This window comes from Antechinus flavipes, chromosome 2, assembly GCF_016432865.1.
Source record: "Antechinus flavipes isolate AdamAnt ecotype Samford, QLD, Australia chromosome 2, AdamAnt_v2, whole genome shotgun sequence".
In the NCBI taxonomy this organism is placed as follows: Eukaryota; Metazoa; Chordata; class Mammalia; order Dasyuromorphia; family Dasyuridae; genus Antechinus; species Antechinus flavipes.
The window spans coordinates 38,957,808-38,982,594 of NC_067399.1; the positions used below are offsets into that span (position 1 = coordinate 38,957,808).

General features: G+C 40.5%; 1 protein-coding gene across 1 annotated transcript in view; it reads right to left on the reverse strand.

Annotated features, from left to right (window-relative positions):
• PSD4 (pleckstrin and Sec7 domain containing 4) overlaps positions 1-24,525 on the reverse strand; it is a 66,945-nt gene extending 42,420 nt beyond the window's left edge. Inside the window, exon 1 of the mRNA XM_051974510.1 lies at positions 24,428-24,525. The gene's annotated coding sequence lies outside the window, so the exon portion shown is untranslated. The remainder of the gene's footprint in view (positions 1-24,427) is intronic.
• Between the last annotated feature and the right edge of the window lie 262 nt (positions 24,526-24,787).

Consider the following 24,787-nt stretch of genomic DNA (forward strand, 5'->3'; position numbering starts at 1 on the left):
ATGAAAGTCTATTATTCTCAGGCTGGATACAAGGAGAGATGCAAAGCCCAGGGACCAGTCCAAGTCTTGGGTTGGAGGGGAACTAGGCAGGAATCTAGTTTCTAGCAATTCAAGAATTAATTAAGCTCATTTGCCCAAGGGAGTGGGCTGAGCTAGGCAGATAATTAGATAATTAAAGTTTAGATCCATTTGCATTTTCCTAGATGACTTTATCTACCCTTCCACCCCTCCTCCATCTTTTATTCTTCGGTGTTCATGTAGACGATTTATCTATTCCTTCATGCACATCCTTGACTTTAAAGGTTGACTTCATTCTCCTTTCCGTCTTTATCACAAACATATACCAACTGAGGCAAACTCTTGCTGTAAGTTTTTAATTTGAAAACACCATGTTCCTGAGCTGCCTCTTTCTGACATCCTTAACCTGATTTCTCCCACATCCCTGTCCTACCCACCAAACCTGCTTTGCATCTTCATCAGCATCTTCCATCACTTAACCCCACCCTCTTCAACCTGTCCATTAATTACTCTTTAATTCATTCCCCACTCTAGAATCCCTGCTCGATTTTTTTTAATGTAGCCTTTTGAGCAATCTTTTACCCTGACCCCTCATCTTTCCCCAAGCCTCCTTTGACAGACCCTAACCGTGGATCACAGCTTGGAATCAATCAACAAATTTTAATTAAATACCTACTATGTGCTAGGCTTTATGCATTACCAAAAAAAAAAAAAAACCAACAAAACAAAAAACAAAACAACTAAACAATCTATACTTGCAAAGAGCTAATGTTCTAATGGGAGAGATAATAAGTATGATTATAGACAGCATAAAAAGAAAGTGAATAAATATAAATATATTCAAAGTAGTTAAATTGGAGGCACTAGCAGTTGGGAAGATCAGGAAAGATTTCACGCAAAAGATCATATTTGAACTGTCTTAAAGGGATAGGACTTTAAAATGCCTCTCCCATGCCTTTTAAAAATTTATTTTATTTTATTTAAAATTTATTTTAAAAAATTATTTTAAAGATTGTGTTTCAGCCAGGTTAGAAAGTACAGTGGTTCCTCACAGAACTGGGTCCACTGGCCCAGGAATTTTGATCTACTCTGCTTGACCTGGATCTATTTGCCTCTCCTTTAGGCAATATGATGTCTCACCATCTTTCCAGGGCTCACCATATTAATGCTGAATATGATGCATGTACCCCATTAGCTTTGTCACTCCAAAATCCCAAACTCGAGATCTGTCACCTTTAGACTCTGTAGCAGCTGAGAGTACAGGAGTGAGCCAGCATAACTGGATTCTAAATCTAGTAATTTTCTGTTGCTTTTCAGCTGTGTCTGACTCTTACATGATTCCATTTTGGAGTTTACTTGGCAAAGATTCTGGGATCATTTACCATTTCCTTCTCCGCTCATTTTACAGAGGAGGAAACTGAGACAAATAGAATGAAGTGACTTGCCTAGGAACACACAGCTAGTAAATGTCTGAGGCTGGATTTGAATTTAGGAAAATGAGTTTTCCTGACTCCAATCTTGGAGCTCTATCCATTGCATTGACTGGTTTTTCTACTCATCAAATGCTACCTCCTCCAGGAAGCCTTGCTGATCTTGTTAAGTAAAGGCAGACCTTCCCTTGTAGAATTTCAATAGCACTTGGTTTTACTTATACACTTAAGCAACGTTGTACAGGAGTTTTGGGTTGCTTTTTTTTTTTTAAACAGGTAATTAATGCAGATTTGTTTTGTGATAAAATGCACGTATAAGCTACGTTCCTTTGCAACTTTCTCCTCACTGCATGGTTCTGAAGGCTGGTTTGTCACAAATTCACAGCAGTCACCTTCAACCTAGGCTTCAGGATTGCTCAGGAGCAGTTCCACATCCCTGTTCTGTGCCTCCTCAGGCTGCTCTTTTATCCTGGATCCCAAGCCTCCTTTCTTTTCATAAGCTCCCAGATCTTCTCACCTCCCTTTCCTCTTCAGTCAATGATGGTACCTAGTACTTTATAAGGGAAGGGTGGGAACATCCTAAAACATCAACATTTTCCCTTCAATACATATAAGAAGCAGTCTAGTATATGGGAGGCCTTTTAATTTCTCTGAAATAGAATTATTTCCCTGCTCTAAAAACCCCTTGGAAAGATGAATGATGTAGATCTAGCATAAAAGGTTTTTTCATAAGGAAATGGATGAGTGATAATTATCTTTTCTTTTTAACAAAGAGTAACTCTTTTCTTCTTTACAAGCAGAAAGGTGGACACAAATCTAGCTTCAGACACTATCTGTGTGACCCTAGTCAAGTCAATTAACCTCTGTCTGCCTTAGTTTCCTCATCTGTAAAATGAGGACAACAATAGAAACAATAGAAACTTCCCAGGGTAGTTGTGAAGATTAAATGAGATAATATTCATATTTGCAACCAAAAAGTCCACATAAAAAAATAATAATAATAGCCTCACTACCTACCTTAAGTGATTGGTGTTAGGACCTAGCCTTCTCCATTGATTAAGGATATTAATATCTTTCTCAGCTCCTTTTATTTACTCCAGGAGTAAAGGGAGTGGTCCAAGAGGAAATAAGAATGTCAACAGTTCTAGAATGTTAATCCTAACTGTATTTTTACATATTGTGATCCTTTCCTTGTTTAAGATACCAATAAACATTACCTGAAATTGCCTAGAGAAAGAGAATCATGTCAGAGGGTATGGGGGAACCATACAATTGATTTCTCTACAAGCCAGAAATACCTTGGAAATAGAGTAATGTTCAATTAATTAAAATTATTTCTGGTAGATTTAGGCCTAAATCAACACATATTGTATTAGCCCAAATATATATATATATTTACATAAAATTTCCCCCTGGGTCAGGAGTGCTGGTCCATTCATATTATTCCTGGTTTCTGGGAGGCTGAGGCTGGTGGACTCACTGAGATCCTGACTAAACTGATAGGGTGTCTTCACTAAGTCGGGAACCAATATGGCAATGGGGGTGGGGTGGGGTGGAGATTAGGCTACCTAAAGAAAGTTAACTCACCCAGGGTGCAAAATTAAAAAGGTCAAAAACAGACCAAAACTTTTATGCCAATCAGTAATGGGATTAGACCCATAAGTGGCCATTATACTTTAAGCTTGGTTAAGATAAGGCTATATACATACATATCTACTTATATACACACAAAAATACACTTACACATATATTGTGTGTATATATGCATGTACACACATCATATGTAGTATATATACTATATATATATTATAGATATAAATCTTTAAAAATTTACATAATTTATTATATTTTACTTATTATATACATGTATATGTTTATATGTCATATACATACATATACATCTATAAAATAAATATAGATTTATATGTGTGCAGATATATGTGTGTACATATATAATAGATTTATGCACACACTCAGACACATGGACTTATATCTTTTTTTTTTCTTTAACAGTATAAGGGAAACAATAATTATCATTCATCCTTTATTCTCAAAGAGGACTAATGACATCACAAGAGTGATGTCTTAACTTCTGAGTGAACTGGGTTTAAGAGACACAGAGTTGGACAAAGTCTTCGATCTCCCTCTCTCCTGCAGTCATTCAAGCCCAGTGGCGAGACATAGGTCAAGAAGACTGGCAATAGACTGACCAGAATGCGGTGGATGACTTTGATAAAGGTAGTTCCCAGCTCTCACTTTGTCTGAGGCAACACCCATTCAATGGCTAAGAGTTAGGTCTGGACTGAAACAAAAGGTCTGATTTACCTTCACAAAACTATCAGTCTGGGAGGGGAAGACCCTTGGAGTTTCTGGCCAGAACAAGAAACGATTGCTCTCTACGGAGCCCCAGCTCTCCATCTCCTTGACTCAGTGACAATGAGCAATCTCTAAAATTCACTTTCCTCCTCTATAAAATGAGGTTCCTGGTGCTTAGTCTACCAGCTCCACTAGACTTGAGGAAGAAGGTACTGATAAATGTTACTGCCCTGCAGGAATGGGCCTTCTCGTTCTGATCAGTGCTGCCACATCTCATCATTCCATCTCTCTTCTGTAATGGCTTTCCTTCTAGCTGCCCTGGGCACCCATCATTTCTGAGATTTTGCTCCCATCTCTTTGCTCTCTCTCCAGGATTTTTAATACCTCCTTTTCCAACATCTCCTTTTCTTCCACCCTCAGAAGTATGTCCCCCGGCATCTCCTAACCCTCTAAGTAAGCTCCTTGAAGGCAGTGATAATTTTGTCTGTTTCTATCCTCGGTCCCTTCCCACTGCAGGGCCCATAATAAACGCTTTCTAAAGTTTTGTTTTATCATTAAAAAAAAGGTCTTTGTTTGAGGAAGGCATCTTAGTATGGCAGAGCCAGGCCCAGGTTCCTTTTCTTGGGCTATATTTACCCCATCCTGACTCACCCTTGGAATCTCATCCCATCCCACACAGAGAGCATCATGAATCATACCAGATAGAATTCTATTTTCAATCTGAAATGAAATTCCGCAATTACTGTTCCTCTTGCTCAGCATTCCGCGTACCATTTCTAAACCTTTGCATGACACATTCTTCACCGCCTGGAACTTGATTTTTTTGGTTCAGCTGTCACCTTCTACATGAGAGTTTTTCTTTTTTTTATTTTTCTATTTTTTTCTCTTAATTAGGGCAGAGTATAAAAGACTTTCTTCCCCACCAGGTTTTTGGAAAGCTAGAAGGTTGGCAATCGTTTGATTTCTTCTATAAGACAGAAATAATTCATATTGACACTAATCAGGAACAGGAACTAGATTTGTGACTTCATTAGTTACTTAACTCCCAGGTGAGGAAATGCCCTCCACTAGTGCAGGCTAGCACCTTCTCTGAAATTTCATCTTGCTTCCCATATAATTGACAGCTTATGGATTGCCTTCTCAGTGCATGGAAAAGGGGCTTCAAGGATGAAAAAAAATTTTAGAACTCAAAATCTAAAACTAAGTGTAAACAAATTAAGTGTAATGGAAACTTACAGTCTTGGAGAACTTCCTAGAGCATGAAGAGTTTCAATGAGTTTCCCAGAGTCACATAGCTAGTCAGAGGTGAATTGAACCCAAGATTTTTTAGTTTTCAGGACAACTGTCTATTTGAGGTCTTTTCTTATTTCTCCAGTTTTTCCTGCCCTGCCCTCTAAAATTATTTTGCATTTACTCTGTATATATGAATTAGCTCGGAATATCTAGAGTTGGAGCTGGAATCAGCAAGACTTGAGTTCAAATCTCACCCCAGAAACTCACTAGCTGCATGACCCTGAGCAAATTATATAACCTCTGTCTGCCTCGGTTTCTTCATTTGTAAAGTGGGAATAATAAAAGTCATTGGAAAAAAATGCAGTAATATTTATAAAGCTTTTTGCAAACCTTTAAGCACTATACAAATGTTATTATTATGGCAAAAAGGTAAATTATAATAATTGTTGTTAAAATAATATATTGTCAAATTGGTGTTAAAACTTTTTAGCTGTTGCTCCCCTGACCCTCTTCCCCCAGTGCATCAATTAGTGTTTCCTGCTGTTTTAAGGGCATAACATTTGGCCAACAGGGGCCATAGGACAGAGTCTGGAAAAGTCAAACTAGGGCAATGGCAGAGCGCCAACTCTCGCTCCTGTTCTTTAAATCTTCTTGTGCCCAGGATGAAGTGGCGGCTCCTGTGATTTGGACAATCGTGATCAATAGACGCCTCCCTCCTTCCCAGGCACTAGAAAGGTCAGTAGCTGACTTGTCCAACTAGGAGACTGACTGCAGTCAGCGCACTCCACTTTACTCTCAGATTCCAGCATGCCTGAATTGGCACTTTTAGGTTTTTTTCAAGTAGGAAGAAACCTTTGAACTCAACTACTTCAATCTCCTCATTTAATAGAGAAGGAAACTGAGGCTCAGAAAGGGCAAGTCATTTGCCAAGATCACACAGCTAATTTTTTATTCGGACTCATGTTGTCTGGATAGATCTGGAAAGGACCCTAGAAAGCATCTAGTTTAACTGCTGCCTCCTCAATCATTTAAATCATGTCTGCCTCTTCATGATCCCATTTGGAGTTTTCTGTTAGAGGTATTGGATCAGTTTGCCATTTCCTTCTCCAGCACATTGTACAGATGAGGAAACTGAGGCAAAAAAAGATTCAGCTACTTGCCTAGGGTCTCACAGCTAATAAGTGTCGGAGGCTGGATTTGAACTCAGGCAAATGAGTTTCCCGACTCCAGGTGTACCACTCTCTGCACTATGGCTCCCTCTAGCTGACAACTGAGGTCTTGACATGTTAAATGATTTGTCCAAGGGCATAGTGATAGTGGCGGAGTCCTTGCTAAATGCAAGACCCTTCAAGTTTACAAAGTGCTTTATATTCATTATCTTGTTACTCACAGAAACTCTATGAGGCAGGTGCCATTATTGATCTCCCTCCCATTTTATAGATAAGGAAACTGAGATTGAGAGGTTAAGGGAATAGCTAATAAACCTCTTGGGTGGGATTTGAAGCCAAATCCTCCCGACTCCAAGTTTGTCACTTAATCCAGCACATTGTGCCGTCTCTAGAAAAGCAAGGATTCAAGACCAAGGAGAACCACAGAATTTGGGATATAGAAGGGATCTGAGCAGTCATTAGTGCAGCCCACGTCCAAAAGGAATTTCTCTGACAACATACCTGGCAAATTATCCTCCAGCCTCTCCCTGGAATCTCCTGAAGCCAGTCACAGTCTTTGCCCTGAATCTCAGCTGCCTCCCTCGATCAGATAGCTTAGAGGGAATCGGGGTGTGTGCGTGTGTGTGTGTGTGTGTGTGTGTGTGTGTGTGAGAGAGAGAGAGAGAGAGAGAGAGAGAGAGAGAGAGAGAGAGAGAGAAACACAGAGAGAAACAGAGAGAGAGAGAGAGAAACAGAGAGAGAGAGAGAGAGAGAGAGAGAGAGAAATAGAGAGAGAGAGAGAGAGAGAGAGAGAGAGAGAGAGAGAGAGAGAGAGAGAGACAGAGGGGGGGACAGGGAGAGAGAGAGAAGAGAGAGAGAGAGGAGAGAGAGAGAGAGAAGAGAGAGAGAGAAAAGGAGAGGGAGATGGAGAAAGAGGGAGAGGATGTGTGTGTGTGTGTGTGTGTGTGTGTGTGTGTGTGTGTGTGTGTGTATGTGTAAAGAAATCTCTTTCTCTCCCAAGGGGACTTGCTTATTCCCTATTTGGTGCCAGGTCCTCGATGCCTGATGGGCAGCCCTAGTCATCCTTTCACTTTGGGACTTATAAAGGTCCCAGCTGAAGGGACTCTCTAGTTTACACTTCCCTTTTCGGAGGGATGTCCTCTGTCCATCTGCTTTCCGTGGGGCCTACAGAGATAGCCAGTTCCCCAGAAAAGGCTGGTCTCTCTGCTTATTTCTCGAAGCCAAAGACTTCATTTGCAACAACAAGCACTTTGCTCCTCTTCCACACTGGTGAGGCTCAATCATTGTCCGCTTGGCTCTAGCTCAGAAATCCCATTTGGGGAGACATAACTTTCCACAAATAGCCCCTAGGATGACTTAGCATTTTGATCTCACAGACCCACCCCACCCCCAGCTCTGAGAACCGCTGGGCTAGAGCAATGGGCCAAATCTGAGAATATTAAATTTAACTTGGATAAATATAGGAGAATAGACATAGGTTAAAAAAATCAACTTAGCTATGTAAATACAGGCTGGAGGAGGCATAGCTTGGCAAGCTGCTAAGCAAAAGCCAGAAGACTTTAAGCTAACTAAGAGTCAGCTGTATGAGATGGCAACCAATATCCCCAATGCTCCCTGGGCTGCGCTGAGAAAGGTACAGGCTTCCCATTAAGGGTGTGATAGTTGGGCCACATTGGGCACCTCTCTGCTCAGTTTGGGGAGCCACATTTCAGAGAAGACCCAGACAAACACAGGGGTAAGATGCCAATCAATGAAGGAAGAAGCTCAGACAGTGGTGGAAGGAGGAAAGGAGGTGAGCCTGGAGAAGAGAAACTTGGGAGACCATGGCCGTTCTCAAGGCCATACAGGTGGGAGGGAAGGGGGAGTTTTTAAAGGGCTGTCATGTGGAAGAGGAAACACATTTGTTTGGCTTGACCACACAGGCTAGAGTTAGGAGCGATGGAAGTCACAGAGAGGCAGATTCAGTAAAAGGAGACACTTCCTAACAATCGCCACAATCCAAAATTGGAATGGGCTGCTTTGGGAAGTAGGGAAGAAGATATTTTCCTCTCATTAGAAGTCATGGAGTAGAAGGAAGACAAATGTTCACTGGGCAAGAGGAAAGCCAATGCTTGTTCACACGGGGCAGGGGGCTGGACTCGGAGTCAGGAAAATCTGAATTAAAATCCTGCCTAAAACATTCACTGATTATATGAACGTCACTAAATAAAGTCGTTTAATCTCTGACTGCCTCAGTCTCCTCATCTGTAAAATGGAAGTAGTAATAGTACCTACCTCCCAGGTTGTTTTGAAGATCCAATAAAATAATGCTTGCAAAGCACTTCACAAACTTTTAAGTGCTCCATAAATACTGTCTACTATTATTTTATGGGCTGGCCTATCTAGCTCCCCCCCTCCCCCAGCTCTAAGATTGTGATTTGATCCTTTGTAATCTGTTATGCATCCTTTACCATTCTATTAACATCATTTTCCCTGCCCAGGTTTCCTATTGATGAATCCCCCTCTCTCTTCTATAGTAGCAAGACCATTTGGAATCAAAGTACAATGCTGCTTCTACTGTTTTCCTAGATTCATGACCTTCAGTAAGCCAGAAGCTCTCTAAGTCTTAGGCAGCTCCTCCTGACTGCAATCTCTGTGGGAAGAGAGTATTCGGAAATACCAAAAGAAATCTTAGGTCCTGATGCACTGATTCTGCAGTTATGTATGCCAGAGGTAGGAAGACCAGGTAGGAGGCTGCTCATTTATTCCACAAACATTTGTTGGGTGTACCCTACTAGACATCATGGGAGGTGTAACATGAGGAAGGTATCGTCCTGGATGCAAGACCCTCTAGAGTTTGGTAAGAGAGATTCCATTTACATAAACAATGGCAATAAAAGGCAGAATCCATCCCATTCAGTGACACCAGACAACCTGCCCTAGAACACCTCATGGGATCACAGAATTAGGGCTCTGAATAACCTTGCAGAACATCTAGCTCCCCATCGTCCCTTTTATGGCTTTCTAGCCTTCAGAGGACTCTAAGCCACTATTTTCTGGGTAGAGATAAATAGATAGATGGGTGGGTAGATAAATAGGTAGATAGATAGATACCGTGTTTCCCCGATAATAAGACACTGTCATTAATTTTTTTGGATAGAAAAAACACCAGAGGGCTTATTTTCAGGGGAGGGCTTATTTTAATGCTCTCAATGGCGCCAGCAAGCAAATCACTGGGGAAGAACAGGATGATGCGCTCACTGCTGCAGCTCTGATTGGATGCAGCTTGGAACGTGGCGTGCGTTTCACCCGGAGGGGAATGGGGGGAAACGGTGCATACAGAGGGTATTGTAATGTAGTGTGTAGCACAGGGGATCACCTTCACTACAGCAGCAATCTCAATAGGGCTTATTTTTGGGGGAGGGCTTATTTTAGAGGAATCTTACACAGTAAGGGGAGGGCTTATTTTCGGGATAGGTCTTATTATCAGGGAAACATAGTAGATGGATAGATGGATGAATGATGGATGGAGAGATAGGTAGGTAGGTAGGTAAATAGATAAATAGGCAGACACACAGATGAATAAGCAAATTGATAAGTAGACAGACAAGCAGGTAGTTAGACAGATAGATAGACAGACAGATAGATAGATAGATAGACAGATAGATAGATAGACAGGCAAACAGATTGATACATAGACAGACAGACAGATAGATGTATAGACAAACAGGTAGATAGATAGATAGATAGACAGACAGACAGACAAACAGATTGATACACAGATATATGTATAGACAAACAGACAGATAGACAAGATAACTTAACAAGAGTTAGACAGGTAGATAGAAAACATGATAGAAAGACAGACAGACAGATAGATAGACAGATTATAGGACTTTGTCTCAGATATAGGTTGGACTCAATGGCTGCTGAGGTCTTGTTAATTATCAAATTTTGATTCTATGATTTGGTGACATCCATAGTCCTTGACAGCTGCAACTTTGCAGGAACTTTATCCCATTTTCAAGGCCCTTTTTAATCTGGGTCTCAAGGAATTTATCGTCTGGTATGATAGACCACAGGAAGCCAACTGATCTACCCAGGGACTTTGATCCCATTAATCTGGTGTTTTAAAGCTGAGTCAACTAGCTCCAGACTTGATTGAGTTCAATGAGCAATGAACAAAATATCTTTGGCCTTCTTTGGTGCCATGGAGACTATAAAAATATACTGAGGATATGACCTCAGGTCTTAGCCTAAGGCTTGGGGGGAAAAAAAAGCATAAGCCAGCCAGATTAATTAATTCCACAAAGACTATATTTATTGGGTGTCTACTATATTTATTGTTGTTGTTATTCAGTCATTTTTCAGTTATGGCTGACTGTGACTTCATTTGGGGTTTTCTTAGTAGAGATACTGGAGTGTTTTGCCATTTTCTTCTCTGGTTGATTTTACAGATGAGGAAACTGAGGCAAACAGGGTTATGTTAAATACAGAGTCACACAGTGTCTGAGACCAGATTTGAACTCAGATCTTCTTGACTTCAGGCTCAGTGGTCTATGCATTGGATCTACTTGCTGCCTACTACATACAAGACGCTAAAAAACCAACATGATTTTGCCCTCATGAAGTTTATAGTCCAAATCACAGACACATATAAGCAGAAACACGGATTTGCAAAGTGTGAGACTTGGCAGAGAATCTAAAGGTCATTTAGCCAAGATCTCATGAAAAGATGGGATTCATGGTGAGACAAGGACTTTGAGATTGTAGGTCATAGATTTAAAACTGGAGGGACCCTAGAATTTATTTAGTCCAACCTCCTCATTTTATAGGTGAAGAAACAATAGCCCGGAACACTGCAGTTTCTCACATCAAGAATGCAGGGTCAACTTCCTCCCTAATGACTCATAGTAGGAGGATCCTAAAATTTCAAATGGTTGATCATAGATGCCAGCAAAGTCTGCATTTAGCAGAATACCATGAATACTAAGGCAAACCTTCTCTTCTTGCTATCTGGTATGGTGCAGGATTCAAATAGCTGGTTTCATGGGAACCTTCCCCTTTCCCACCATTCATGGCAAAACCTCCCCCTCCTTCCTGCCTAGTCAAACCTCAATCTCTCCTTAATCCCTCCAGAGACTACTGATTTCTCCCTTTTTTGAACTTCTCTCAGTCTTATGGGCAGTTTCTTTTTTTTAATTAATATCTAATTGTTTTCTCAATCTTCATCACTCAGATGCAGTATCATTCTTAAGGGCAGGGATCATAGTTTACATTCAATTCAATCCATTCATTCAAATCCACTGACATTTATTGAGTGTGCTAGCTGCTAGCTTGCATTAAAAAAAGGAGAGTCAGAAATATAATAAGAGTGGGGTAAATGGAGCTTTGTTCCTGGGTGTGAAATTTAGAAAGTGTTAAATTTAGAGAATGTCAGCATCCCTTGTCACTCTCCAGCACAGCAAAAATAAAGCTTGGTTCTTATTTCTTAAGACTCATCAACTAGAATAGGAAATTACTAGATAATGGGCTGAATTGACCTTTCCCACCTTGTCCTGCTAATTTTAATCTGGAACACGTGACTTGTTTTTAAAATATTTTGATAATTGTATTTGAGAATAACTGGTTCTTTTTGTAATCTTATATATTTTAATTTTTGCATTTAAAAAGATTATTCCGAGGGTAATTATTATCATCATCATAATTACAACAGCTAGCATTCATATAGTTCTTTAAAAGGCACTGCAAAGTGCTTTACATATGGCATTTCACTGAATCCTCAAAAAAAAAAACAACCCAAAACAACACTAAGCCTATGAGGTAGGTGCTATTATTATCCCCATTTTACAAATGAGGAAATTGGGACTTCCTAAAGATCACCCCGTTAGTAAGTGGCCAAAACAAAATTTGAATTCTCATCTTCCTGATTCCAAGACCTACAATCCAACCAGCTGCCTGGACAGTTCCATAGTCTTTGCTCAACTGCCATGGAGGTCCATAACAAAGAAATTCCCGTGCTAGTCCCACGCTCTCTCAGCTGAAGGTGCAGGAGGTGCTGTTTGGCCTGGAATGGTTTTTGTTATCTCCCTTGGGACAAAGATTCCTAGTTCTAGTGCTGGAGCCAGAATTAAGAATATGATAGCTCCCCTGTACTCAGTTCAGGTTCCTTCTGTAGCATCATGTTCCATCCTGGGCATCATATTCTAGCTGGGCTATGGATAAACCAGAGAAATCCATCTAAAGGATGGCGACCAAGATGGTGAGAAGTTTTTAATCACGCTATGTGAAAACTGGCTGAAAGTATGTTTAGTCTGGAGAAGATTTTGGAGTGCCTAATGGCTGCTTTCGTGATAGCCCTTGAAGGACCATCATACAACAGAGGCTTAGCTTTATTCTTCTTGGTCCCAGAAGGTAGAACCAGGAAACAGGGGTGGAAGGAGTAAAAATGCCCTCACTAAGGAAGGGTCACTATACATGTAACAGGGTGAAAACTTAGGTTGATAAAACCACAGATCCCTTGAAGTTGAAGAGAAAAAAAACATCAAGTCCTTACATACTGTGTGTTTAATCTGAAGCTTTTGGAACCATTAATACTGATTTATTTCTTTCTTCAAAAGAAGAGTGTTTCCACAGGGACACTGATACATTGTTGGTGGAGTTGTGAACACATCCAGCCATTCTGGAGAGCAATTTGGAACTATCCTCAAAAAGTTATCAAACTGTGCATACCCTTTGATCCAGCAGTGTTTCTACTGGGCTTATATCCCAAAGAGATACTAAAGAAAGGAAAGGGACCTGTATGTGCCAAAATGTTGGTGGCAGCCCTGTTTGTAGTGGCAAGGAACTGGAAAATGAAAGGATGCCCATCAATTGGAGAATGGTTGAGTAAATTGTGGTATATGAATGTTATGGAATATTATTGTTCTGTAAGGAACGACCAGCAGGATGAATACAGAGAGGACGGCGAGACTTACATGAACTGATGCTAAGTGAAATGAGCAGAACCAGAAGATCATTATATACCTCAACAACAATACTGTTTGAGGATGTATTCTGATGGAAGTGGATCTCTTTGATAAAGAGAGCCTTAATTGATCAAAGATGGACAGAAGCAGCTACACCCAAAGAAAGAACACTGGGAAATGAATATAAACTGCTTGCATTGTTGTTTTTCTTCCCGGGTTACTTCTACCTTCTGAATTCAATTCTCCCTGTGCAACAAGAGAACGGTTCGGTTCTGCACACATATATTGTATCTAGGATATACTGCAACCCATTCAACATGTAAAGGACTGCTTGCCATCTGGGGGAAGGGGTGGAGGGAGGGAGGGGAAAAATCGGAACAGAAGTGAATACAAGGGATAATGCTGTAAAAAATTACCCTGGCATGGGTTCTGTCAATAAAAAGTTATTTTAAAAAAAAAAAAAGAAGCGTGTTTCCTTTTTCTTTCAGCAGAGATGTGGGGAACTATGGAAATGGAATGTTTCATACCATAGCAGACTTGGTTATTCTAGTGATTGTTTTTGTTTAATTTTGTTGTTATTATTACAAAGAAGGGTTTGCGGGGATAGACTGAGAGATGTTTTTGGAATTTACTATGATATAAAAGCCAGATGCCTTAATAAAACTTTAATCTTCTTGTCTCCAGTTCAGTAGAAAAAATTGTTTTACTCTGGAGTCAAAGGATCTAGGTTTAAATCCTGCTTTTGGTGGTTTCTAGCTGCGTACTCTTTTTACTTAATCTCTCTAAGTCTCTGCTTCCCCATCTGTAAAAATGAAGAGACTGAACTAGATGGCCTTCAAGGTCACTCCCTATAGAAGAACAACGATGGTATACTCTTCCATATACACACAAAACACATATCCAATAACATCGTATATAAAAGGGAGCTAACTGTCATATAACTCACTGGGCTGTTTTGATTGAATGAGATAATGCATGTAAAAGACTTTGAAAGGCTCAAAGTATTATATAAATGTCAACTATCATTATTGTTGTTTAAAAGTCTTATAACCTAGTGCGAAGGCCATTGGACTAGCTACCAGGAGGAGACTTGGCTGTAGTCTCGGTCTGCCAATCACTTATTATGTGACCTTGAGCAATTAAATGCACTGCTCTAGGGCTCCTTCCTCATCTGTAAAATGAAAAGCTTTGAATCGATGAACTCTAAGGTCTCTTCCTGTTCTAAATCTTAGTTATGATCATAATCCTAATGGATACCAAGAAGGTGGAATCTGGGAATGAAATTTGGATTTCTAAATCACATTTTAGGACAGAGGATGACAGTCTCCTGAACAGAGATGGAGTGAACCTAACTGAAGCTGGAAAGAATGGATTAGCTTGGTGTTTTTCAAATACAATCCAAAGGGTTTTTGCCTGAAAAGAGAGAAGGAAAAAGCTATCTATTCATACCAGCTAGCTAGACATCCCAGAGAGCAGCAGCTAACAAATGGGGAGAATTACAGCCGAGGCTCCTAGGAGTTTTCAAGATACAAAATCCAAGGAAAGAGCCAGTGGTAAAACCTGTGGCCTCAAATGTCTCTTCAAAAACCAAAGTCTGTACATAAATGCACAATAAGTAAAATGAACTAGTTGTCATAATGGGAGGAAACATATTTGACTTCATAGGTATTACTCAGACTTGGTGGGATAGACATGTGATTCTATATATTCTCTCTCTCTATATGTTATATATATTATATATATGTATATATTCTCTCTCTATATATATATATATATGATTCTCTATATATATATTCCTTATTCAATGGACTAAGAGTGGGCTGACGTACAATAGGAAGAATGTTGATCAATCAACAAGCATTAATAACCAATTATTATATGCCAGGAATTATACTAGGTGCTAGAAACACAAAGACAAAAATTAAATAATCTCTGCCCTCAAGGAGATTACAGTCTATAGGAGGACTCAGTATATATACACACACAAAGCAGATAGAGAAAGATATAGATATCGGTAAATTATGGAGGAATGGAATCAAGGGCCAAAAAGGCAGAAAGCCTTGCTTGAACTGAATTTTGAAGAAAATAGGCAAAAATGAGGAGAGAGTCTATGCTAAGAATAGTATAAAGGAACAGTATAAAGGCTCAGTGAGAGTAGATGTAGGGTTCTGTAAGAGAACATCTTGACCAACATATAATAATACAGCTAGAAAGGGCTCTGACTGTGAAGACCTTTAAATGCTAAACATAGTAATTTTTAAATCTAATTTTATTCTAGAAGTAGTTTAGAAGACTTTATTGAATACTGAAGCAATATGGCCATATAAATGCTTTTAGAAACGTCATTTTGGTAGCTCTGTGAAGATTGTTGAGGTGAGGAGAGTAGTTAGGTAGTTATTCCAATAGGCCAGGTGAATGGTGATAACATAGGCTGGTGGCTGTGTGTGGGGATAAAGGTGATAAATACAAGAAATGAGTCATAAACGACAAGCTCTGAACACTGATTGGCTACCTAGGGTGCGGGAGAGAAGGAATTTGAAGATGATTGCAAACCTAATTTATTGGAAGAATAGTGATTCCCTCGACAGGATAAGGAAATTTGGAAGAAGGGAGGATACTTTTTAGGGGAAAAGATAATGAATTCTGTTTTGGACATGTTGAGATTGAAGTGCCCATGAGACATCTAGTTCAATATGTCTAGAAGGCAGTTGGTGATACAAGATTGGAGCCCAGTAGAAAAACAATATCTAGATAAGTAGATGTTGAAACCAGCTGCATAAAGATGATAATTAAACCTTTAGGAGTTATTGAGATGGGGCTTCTGGGTGTTGCAATGTTAAACAATGGAGAGGGTTCCAGGCTTGGAGCCAGAAGTTCAAATCTGGCCTCAGATACTTATTAGTTGTATGACCAAAGGCAAGTCATTTTACTCTGTTTTTCTCATTTTCCTTTTCTGTAAAATGATCCAGAGAAGGGATTGAAAAACTTCAAGAAAACCCCAAATAGTATCACAAAGAGTTGGTCATGACTGAAAACCAATGAACACAAACAAGAAGTTATTGAGATCATTAACTGACCAATCAATCCACAAGCATTTATCACAGAAGGGGAGAGTATGTTAAGAGGGCCCAGGACAGACCTTTGACCTACACTCACAGTTGGATGACGTGATAAGAATGATGTCCCAGCAAAGGAGACGGAGGAATAACAAAACAGGTAGGAGGAGAACCAAGAGAACAGCATCACAAAATAAGACATGAGCATTCAGAGGAAGAGATGGATCAACAGTGTCAAATGCTTCAGGAATCAAGAAGGACGAGAACTGAGGAAAAGACCAATAATTGGGCAATTACTATTTTCAGTTAAGTGATGAGGCCAGAAGCCAAGTGCTAAAAGGCTGGGAAATGAATGAGAAGTAGTAGTAAAGGCAACAAAGATAGTTTTTCCAAGGAATTTTCTGGAAAAGATAAGGATAATATTTGGAAAGGATGGTAGGGATTACTATGGGTTTTTTAAAGATGAGGAAAGTTGGGTGTGATTGTAGGCACCAAGGAAGGAAACTATAAATAAAGAGACATTGAAGATTGTAGAGAGAAGAAAGGATTGTGAAAGGCAATCTGTTGGAGAGTATTGGAAAAAATGGAAGGGTTAACCATGGTGAGGAGAAAGACCACTTCTTTTTCAAAGACAGGAATAAAAAGGAAAATAAAAGAGGTAAACATTGAATATTAAGAAGGTAAAGTCATGGGAGTAAATACATGAACTAGTGAGGAAAATATTGTGGAGAGCACTTGTGTGAAGATCAATGAGGAAGAATGAGACAATTTTGTCATTGTATACTAGAGATTAGTTAAATATATAGCAGAATTAAATTGTGTTGATTGTTTTGAAACAGATCACAAGTCAGACACAGAAGTGTGTTATGGTAGTGATGGAAGACTTGAATTATCCACACATCTGTTGCCACATCTCTCTGCCAAACTCAGGGCATTAAATGACTTCTTCACTTGTCTTACAATAATTTCATCCTTGTAATCATGGAGGAATCAATTGGGAGAAAACGTTTTGTCAGATTCTCAGAAATTGGGAAGACTGGCTGTTGGGACAGAAGTAATGTGGGTGTGGATGGGATCATTGATTCTCAGAGTTTGTGACAGAAGGAAGTCAGACCTTCACATTACGTTTGGGAAAAGGAGATTTCAAAAGCTTCTGGAGATGGATAGATAGGATTTCATACACTACTGGGGAAATTGATCTCAAAAGGTGAAAAACTCAAGAATGAAATTATAAAGATACAAAGGGAAACAATTTGTGAGAAGGAAAAAGGATTGCTTTAAGAGACCCTTGTGATTCCATAGAGGACTCAGTAATAATATCAACAATAATAAGGATTTCTATAACTCTAAGTTTTGCAAATAACTTTATATATTATTTCATTTGACCCTTATAACAGCTTTGAGAGGTAGATGCTATTATTATCCCTATTTTATAAATGAGGAAACTGAGGCAGCAGAAGATAAATGACTTGCCTAGGATCACATAAAGCTTCTGAATGTCTGAGACTAGATTTAAATCTACGTTTTCCTGACTCTTAAGTCCCACACTCCATCTAGCTTCCTTGCAACAAAATTTTTGAAAGATACATGTCTGTGTGAAATGAGTGAGTTGGGTATATTGTGTATTCCCGATAGAGGAAGACAGATTAAAGAATGATCCATACTAAAGACTTGTTAGATCTAGTTCTCCACTGAATAATTGTATGCTATTTCTATATCTTCATTTTTCTGGCTCTGTCACCTTGTCTCATCTTTTCATTATTTTATTATGAAGCTCATATAAATACAATTTTAGTTTTGTGCATACTTTTTGGCATAACATAAATATGCAAATTTGAAATTTTAATTTTGTGTGTCAATTTTTTTTGTTTAGTATTGTCTCAAGATTTTATTATGTAAATCCTATTATTCAAAGTTATCTAAATCAAATTTAGAGAATCTTTAAATAAAATTGGGAAGTCTTGAAGCAAATTTATTGGGTTTCTGATCCATTTTTGTTTGGAGCAAAAACTATATACATATTTATATATTTATACATGTTATACATATATACATTTTATATACATATTTACATTTGCTGAAATAAACTGTGGTGACTTTGGATAATATGGAAAACATTTATTATTAAAGCCATGCTTATTACAGAATAACTAACATGTTAAACCATGGGATGAATGGCATCCATAAAAATGATGAAATATTTTAAAAATACAAATGAGAAATGGAAGAAAAAGTAGGTAATGGGGAATGGATATATAAGGATGACAGTACCCTAAGGATATTACCAGTTACAGCTGGTAAAGAAAGCTATAGAACCATAACAACAACAAGGAAAAAAAAGGGGTGTGTGTGTATATGGAGGAAATCTATCTTTTTATGTGTACATGTTTGCTCTGTCAATATGAAAGGAAACAATAATCAAACAAAGGTCAATGTCTAGAATCTTGTTAAGTCACAAGAGAGAAGGGGCAGAGTTACTGAATTTTCAATTGCTTTTTGTGTTTCTTGCCAAAGAGGCTGGCCCTTGCACTGGGAGGAACAAACCAAAAGCAGCTCATAGGTAGCTGGTTGTTAATATAAATATATAAAAAGAGAGCATTTAGGGAGCTGCCTTTGATAAATCCAAGTCATATGGGCCAGATGACCTATATCCTCAAGTGCTAGGGGGAAAAAAACCTGGTAGATATGATTAGTGAGCTAATGTCAATGACATTTGAAAGATCTTGGGGAAAGGGGTGCCAGAAAGATGGGAAAATGGCTGAATCTTGCCAATATTCAAAGAAAGGCATGAGAATATAGTCTGCAGACAACATAGTCTAGTGAATTCAGATTCCTGGCAAATTCACAGCATGATATTAAAGAAATGATTAGGGGATCTCCAGAAAAGGAAGCCATGATTGTAGAGAGCCAGCGGGGTTTCAGCAATAGCAAGTCATTCCAGATTGATCGTATTTCCTTTTTTAGAGTGACTATAAGTAGATCAGGTGAAAACAGTAGATATCATTTACCCAGATGTCAGCAAAGCTTGGAATAAAAGGTATCATATTATTCTTGTTGAAAAGATGGTGAAATATGGATGAGATCATGGCGGCATGGGACAGATTCAGAACTGGTTCAGTGATTGGACTTAACAGAGAAAGCAACGAGAGTTCAGTGTCAACTTAGAAGGTCTCCGATGGAATACTCCAGGATTTGTATTTGGTCTTGTGATATTTAAGATTTTTATAATTGATCTGGATCAAAGTATAAATGACATGCTTTTAAAATATGCATATAATGTTGGGCAAAGGAAGGAGCTGTAGTTTCAAGGGTGTGGATCCAGAGTTCCTTGTGTTTGGGTGGCAGTTGTTACTCTGGAAATCCAATCTGTGAGTGAATTCTATGTGAAGTAACCAAGAGGGAATGATATATACTATTAAGTCATTTTCCAGTTTTGTCTGTCTCTTCACACCCCATTTGGGGTTTTCTTAACATAGACATTAAAGTGTTGCCATTTTTTTCCTGCAGCTCATTTTATAGATGAAGAATTCAGGCAAACAGAATAAAATGACTTTCCCAAGGTCACACAGATGGTAGGTATCTACAGGTATCCTTGAACTCATGAAGATGAGTCTTCCTGATTTAAAGCCCAATGCACCCAGCCTGTCCAATGTTACATGACAACTATATAAATCTGGAAGGACTGGTAACCCTGGCTGACTAAATCAGGATCCCCCTCCCCACCAAACATCAACAAGATAGAAATTTGGGCAGACTCTAGTAAGATGAAATTAAATTGGAATGAATTAAAGTCTTCCTTTAGTTTTTTGAAAATACGACTTTATAAGCACAAGATGGAGTACATATGGATAAACAGAAGCTTATCTGAAAAAGATTTGGGGGATCTTAATAAACAGAAAATGAAATGAGTTAGTAATGTGCTGTAGTGATCACAAAAACTATTTTGATCAACACATGCAGGAATATGAAGGTGAGAGTCCTTCTGTGCTGTTCTGGACAGACTATGTTTAGAATACTGTGTTCTGTTATGGATTTTGCATTTTAAGAAAAATGCTGATAAGCTAGAGAATGTGGGGAAGAAGGGATTTAGAGCAGTGGAGGGCCTCAAGTTTATGCCACATAGGATGTGTTGAAAGAACTGGAAATATTTACCCTGGAGAAGAAAGAACTCTGGGATATATGGTCCAATATTTGGAAGTACATTTAGTAGAGAGATAAGATTTTTTCCTAGAGGGCAGAATGAGGAGAAATGTGTATAAGTGGCAAAGGATAAAGTTTTGCTTGAGATGAGAAAACACTAATTAAAGATGTTTACAAGTTGGACAGGCCTTTCATCTAGGGAAATTGTAAAATCTTATCAGAGGTTTTCCAGCAGAAACTCAATGACTGCTGGGTGAGCGGTAGTGGAAATTCCTTTTTGGCTCTGGCTTTCAGTAAATGGCTGCTGAAATTCCTTCCAAATCTGAAATTCTTCAATTCTCTGATTTCTAAGACAGTGATTTTCAAAGGGTGCTCATGGGAAGAAACCTTTTCAAGGTTTGCAGTCAAAACTGTTTATCATAATACTAAGATATTTTATCAGTATTGACAGATATAAACCACATTAAAAAAAAACCAACCCACTAGACTTGGAATCAGGAAAACTCATCTTCTTGAATTCAAATACAGCCTTAGACACTTATTAGTTATGTGATTCTGAGCAAGTCACTTAACTCTGTTTGCCTCAGTTTCCCCTTCTGTAAAAGGAGCTGGGAAGGAAATGGCAAACCACTTCAGTATCCTTGCCAAGAAACTCCCCGCTCCACCCCATGGAGTCAAAAAGAGTCAGATATGGCTAAATTGACTGAACAGTAAAAACCCACATAAACAAAAGCTCTTTGGGGGATGTGCAGTGATTCTAAAGTGTATAAAGGGGTCCTGAGATGCTCCGAGACTTCCTTCCAGTTCTAGAATTCCATAAGCTTATGAGGATTTTTTTTTTTGGTATAAATGGCTCATCTATCCTACTAGACTGTCAGTTCCATAAAGGGAAGGGTCGTGTCTTTTTAGTACTTCCCTCAGCATCGTGCACAAAACGAATTGGCTCTGTTATACAAATGAATGGACCTGGCCAGCCTGCTCCTGCCCTGGTACATTAGGACAGAGGTTGAGGTCATATCCTCAAAATGTTCTTAACTGTGTCCACGGTATCATAGGGGCCCAAAGACATTCAATTAATTACGTATTACATTCAATTAGTTCTGGGGCTAGCTTCCTCTGCTGATTAAAGCACTGGGCTAATGAGGTGGAGGCCGCAGGTCTGCTCCCTGAGTGGACCACCCGGCTGCTCTCTGTCCCACCTCCGTGTGCTTTGTTCCTCATTTTAGCCAGCTGTCATGCCTTCGGTCACAAGTGGAACTGGCCAAAAGAACAGAGCGAATGTTGATAGAATATAGTGCAATTCCGTCCCCTGAATTAGAAAAACCACTCAATGCTTCCATTGCCCTGTCATGTCCACCAGGAATTATAGGATCTCCAGGACATGGAAGCTGGGGACCGGAAAAGGTATGGACTCTGAGTTCAGGTTCTGCCTCTAACATTTTCTATCTGCTGGAACATGGGCAAATCCCTTGATTTCCTAGGCCTTATTTACTTATTTGTAAAAAGGACAGCTAGGTGAGGTAATGGATAAGAAGGCAGTGAGTCGGGAGTCATGATCTTCAGACACTTCCTAGCTGGGTGACCCTGGGCAAGGCACTTTATCCTGCTTTCCTCAGTTTCCTCATCTGTCAAAAGAACTGGAGAAAAATTGGCAAACCACTCCAATATCTGTCCAAAAAAACTTCAAGTGGGGATGTGACTAAAAATTGCTGAAGAAGCAAACGTTGGGATTTGGATGAGATGATCTCTGACCCTTTTGGGAGCTCCAAATCGGCAATTCTAACTCTACAAAGACCAAGAATCTTAAGAATCACCCCCATTATAAAAGCTAGTATTTAGCTAGTGTTTTAAGATAAGCAAAGAGCTTTACAAATTGCTTATCCTTATAACAATCACCACTATTATTGGCATCATTTAACAGACTAGACAGTTAAGATTCCTTCAGATTAAATGACTTGCCTAGGGTCACACAGCTAGTCAATTTTTGATTTGAACCTCTATCTTCCTGACTCCAGATCCCATTCCCTCTCCACCGTGTCACCTAGCTAGAATTTCAGAGTTGACAGCACCCATCAAAATGATCTTGCTTTCTCAATCAAGAGAATGTACTCGCCTTCCTAGAAATGCCAACGTTGCTCACTAGGACAAGATTTAAAAAGTTTTTCAAAGCAGGAATCCAGGTGGGGAGAGGTTATAGAGGGAAGTATCTCTCCAGAGATTGCTTCCCAATTCCCTGATTTAATCCCTTTTTTTCTGTCTCTGGAATTCAGGTGCTACCCCAGCAGAGAGTAAAGGGTTAACTCAAGCTTGATATTATCTGTGCTGTTAGTAATCATTGTTTGTCTACAGCATTTTAAGGTTATGACAGGATCCTAATTGATATGCCTAGGGAAAAAAAATGAGTTTCAATGACTTGCCTACAGTCATATAGCTGCTAAGAGGCAGATTTGGGACTTAGCTCGGTCTCCTGGATCAAGACATTATCATGTAATTCTTTTTGGAAGTTTGATTGTATGGTAGATATTGAAAGAGGAAGGTGACCCAATAGATAGAGAGATGGAGCTGAAAACAGGAAGACCAGAGTTCAACTCTTAATTCAGACACTTAAGAGGTCTGTGACCCCGAGTCTGTTTCCTCACCTATAAGAATGATTATAATGGCACCAAACTCCCAGGATTATGAAGATGAAATGAGATATCCTTGCCAAGAAACCCTTCCTCCCCAGTGGAGTCACAAAGAGTCAGACAGGGCTAAATGACTGAACAACAAAAAACCCTCTTAACAAAAAACCCACTTGAAGAAAACCCCCAAAGAGCTCACAACAATTCTTAAGTGTATAAAGGCGGGGGAGCAATTAGGTGGGCAGCGGATAGAACACCAGCCCTGAAGTCAGGAGGAGCTGAGTTCAAATCTAACATCAGACCCCTAACACTTCACACTTCCTAGTTGTGTGACCCAATTGCCTCAGGGGGGAAAAGTGTATAAAGGAGTCCTGAGATGCTTTGAGACTTCCTTCTAGTTCTAGAATTCCATAAGCTTATGAGAATTTTTGTTTTTGTATAAATGGCTCATCTATCTTAGATAAATGGCTATCATCATCAGTTCCATAAAGGGGAGGGAGGGGGAAGGAAAATAAGGGGAGTCTTTTCACTTGGAAAGCGCTTGGCACAGTGCCGCACACAGTAGGTGCTATATAAAGGGGAGGGAGGAGGAAGGAAAAGAAGGTGAGTCTTTTCACTTGGAAAGCGCTTGGCACAGTGCCGCACACGGTAGGTGCTATATAAAGGGGAGGGAGGGGGAAGGAAAAGAAGGGGAGTCTTTTCACTTGGAAAGCGCTTGGCACAGTGCCGCACACAGTAGGTGCTATATAAACGCCTATTTCCTTTCCCTTAAACGGTCAAATGACGCTAAGAGAGAAGTTGAAGGCTCCAGATAGTGCACGTGGAAACTTCAGTAACTTCAGCTCAGTTCCTCCGCTTATTCCTCCCCACCTTCTCCCTTCTCTTTTCCAGCCTTGATTTTAATCCTCCCCAGAATGCAGACGGAAACCACCCGGGCTTCCTGCCCGTGTCACCTTGGACGAGTCCTTTAATGCCCAGTGCCGGTGTGTGCGCTGTCTATTCAGCACAGACGAGGTGACACCGAGAAGTCACACGGTCCCCTGGGAGACCTGTCGCGTGTGACCTCCATCTGCCTCAGTGGGCAGAGCCAGAAGCCCCCGCGCGCTGGGACGGCTCATTACCGCTGTCCATTAGGGCCTCGGGGGTCTGTGGGTTTGCTGGAGAGCTCCCACTCTTGCCCACTTGCCCTCCTGTCTCCCACCCCTACTCCAGTGGCCTCCCCCGTCCCAGCTTCACCCCCCAAGTCCTCTGTAGTTCCTGAAGCTGACCTTGTTTAAGGGTGTCCCCTTCCCCCACTGCCCCCCATCTCCCGGCAAACAGCCCCGCCAGCTCCTTCCATTCATTTCCCGAGGGTGGCCTGAGGCTGGGAGGAGAGCGAGGCTCCGAGCGAGCCTTCCCTCGGCTCAGCCCTCCCCCGGCTCCCGACCAGGGCTCCGTCCTGCCTGCCCTCCCCTCCTCTCCCAGAGACCTCAGCGGGGCAGGTCACGGTCCCCTTACCCATCCGCTCCCGGGCTCGGCTGGAGGCTCCTCCTCTTCTGCAGGTAGCAGCCCCGCCGCTCCACCATGGCTCCGCGCCCAGCCTTGGGCCCGGGAGGGGGGCAGAGCTTCGGGCTCAGGGAGGGGGCTCCGCCAGGCCTCTGCCCACAGCAGTCTCCAGGGCTCCCGGGAGACTCGCTTCCAGCATACCGAGTGCAAGACCGAACCGGCCGGGGCCGCAAAGAGACGGGAGAACAGCTGGAGCTCGTCGGACCGGTTAAACCGGTGCCGTCATCGCCGGGGAGCAGGGGGCTGGGGCGTGCCCTCCCGCGGGCACTGCCGTGCCAAGCCGCTCCTCGGGAGGGGTGAGTGCCCGGGTCA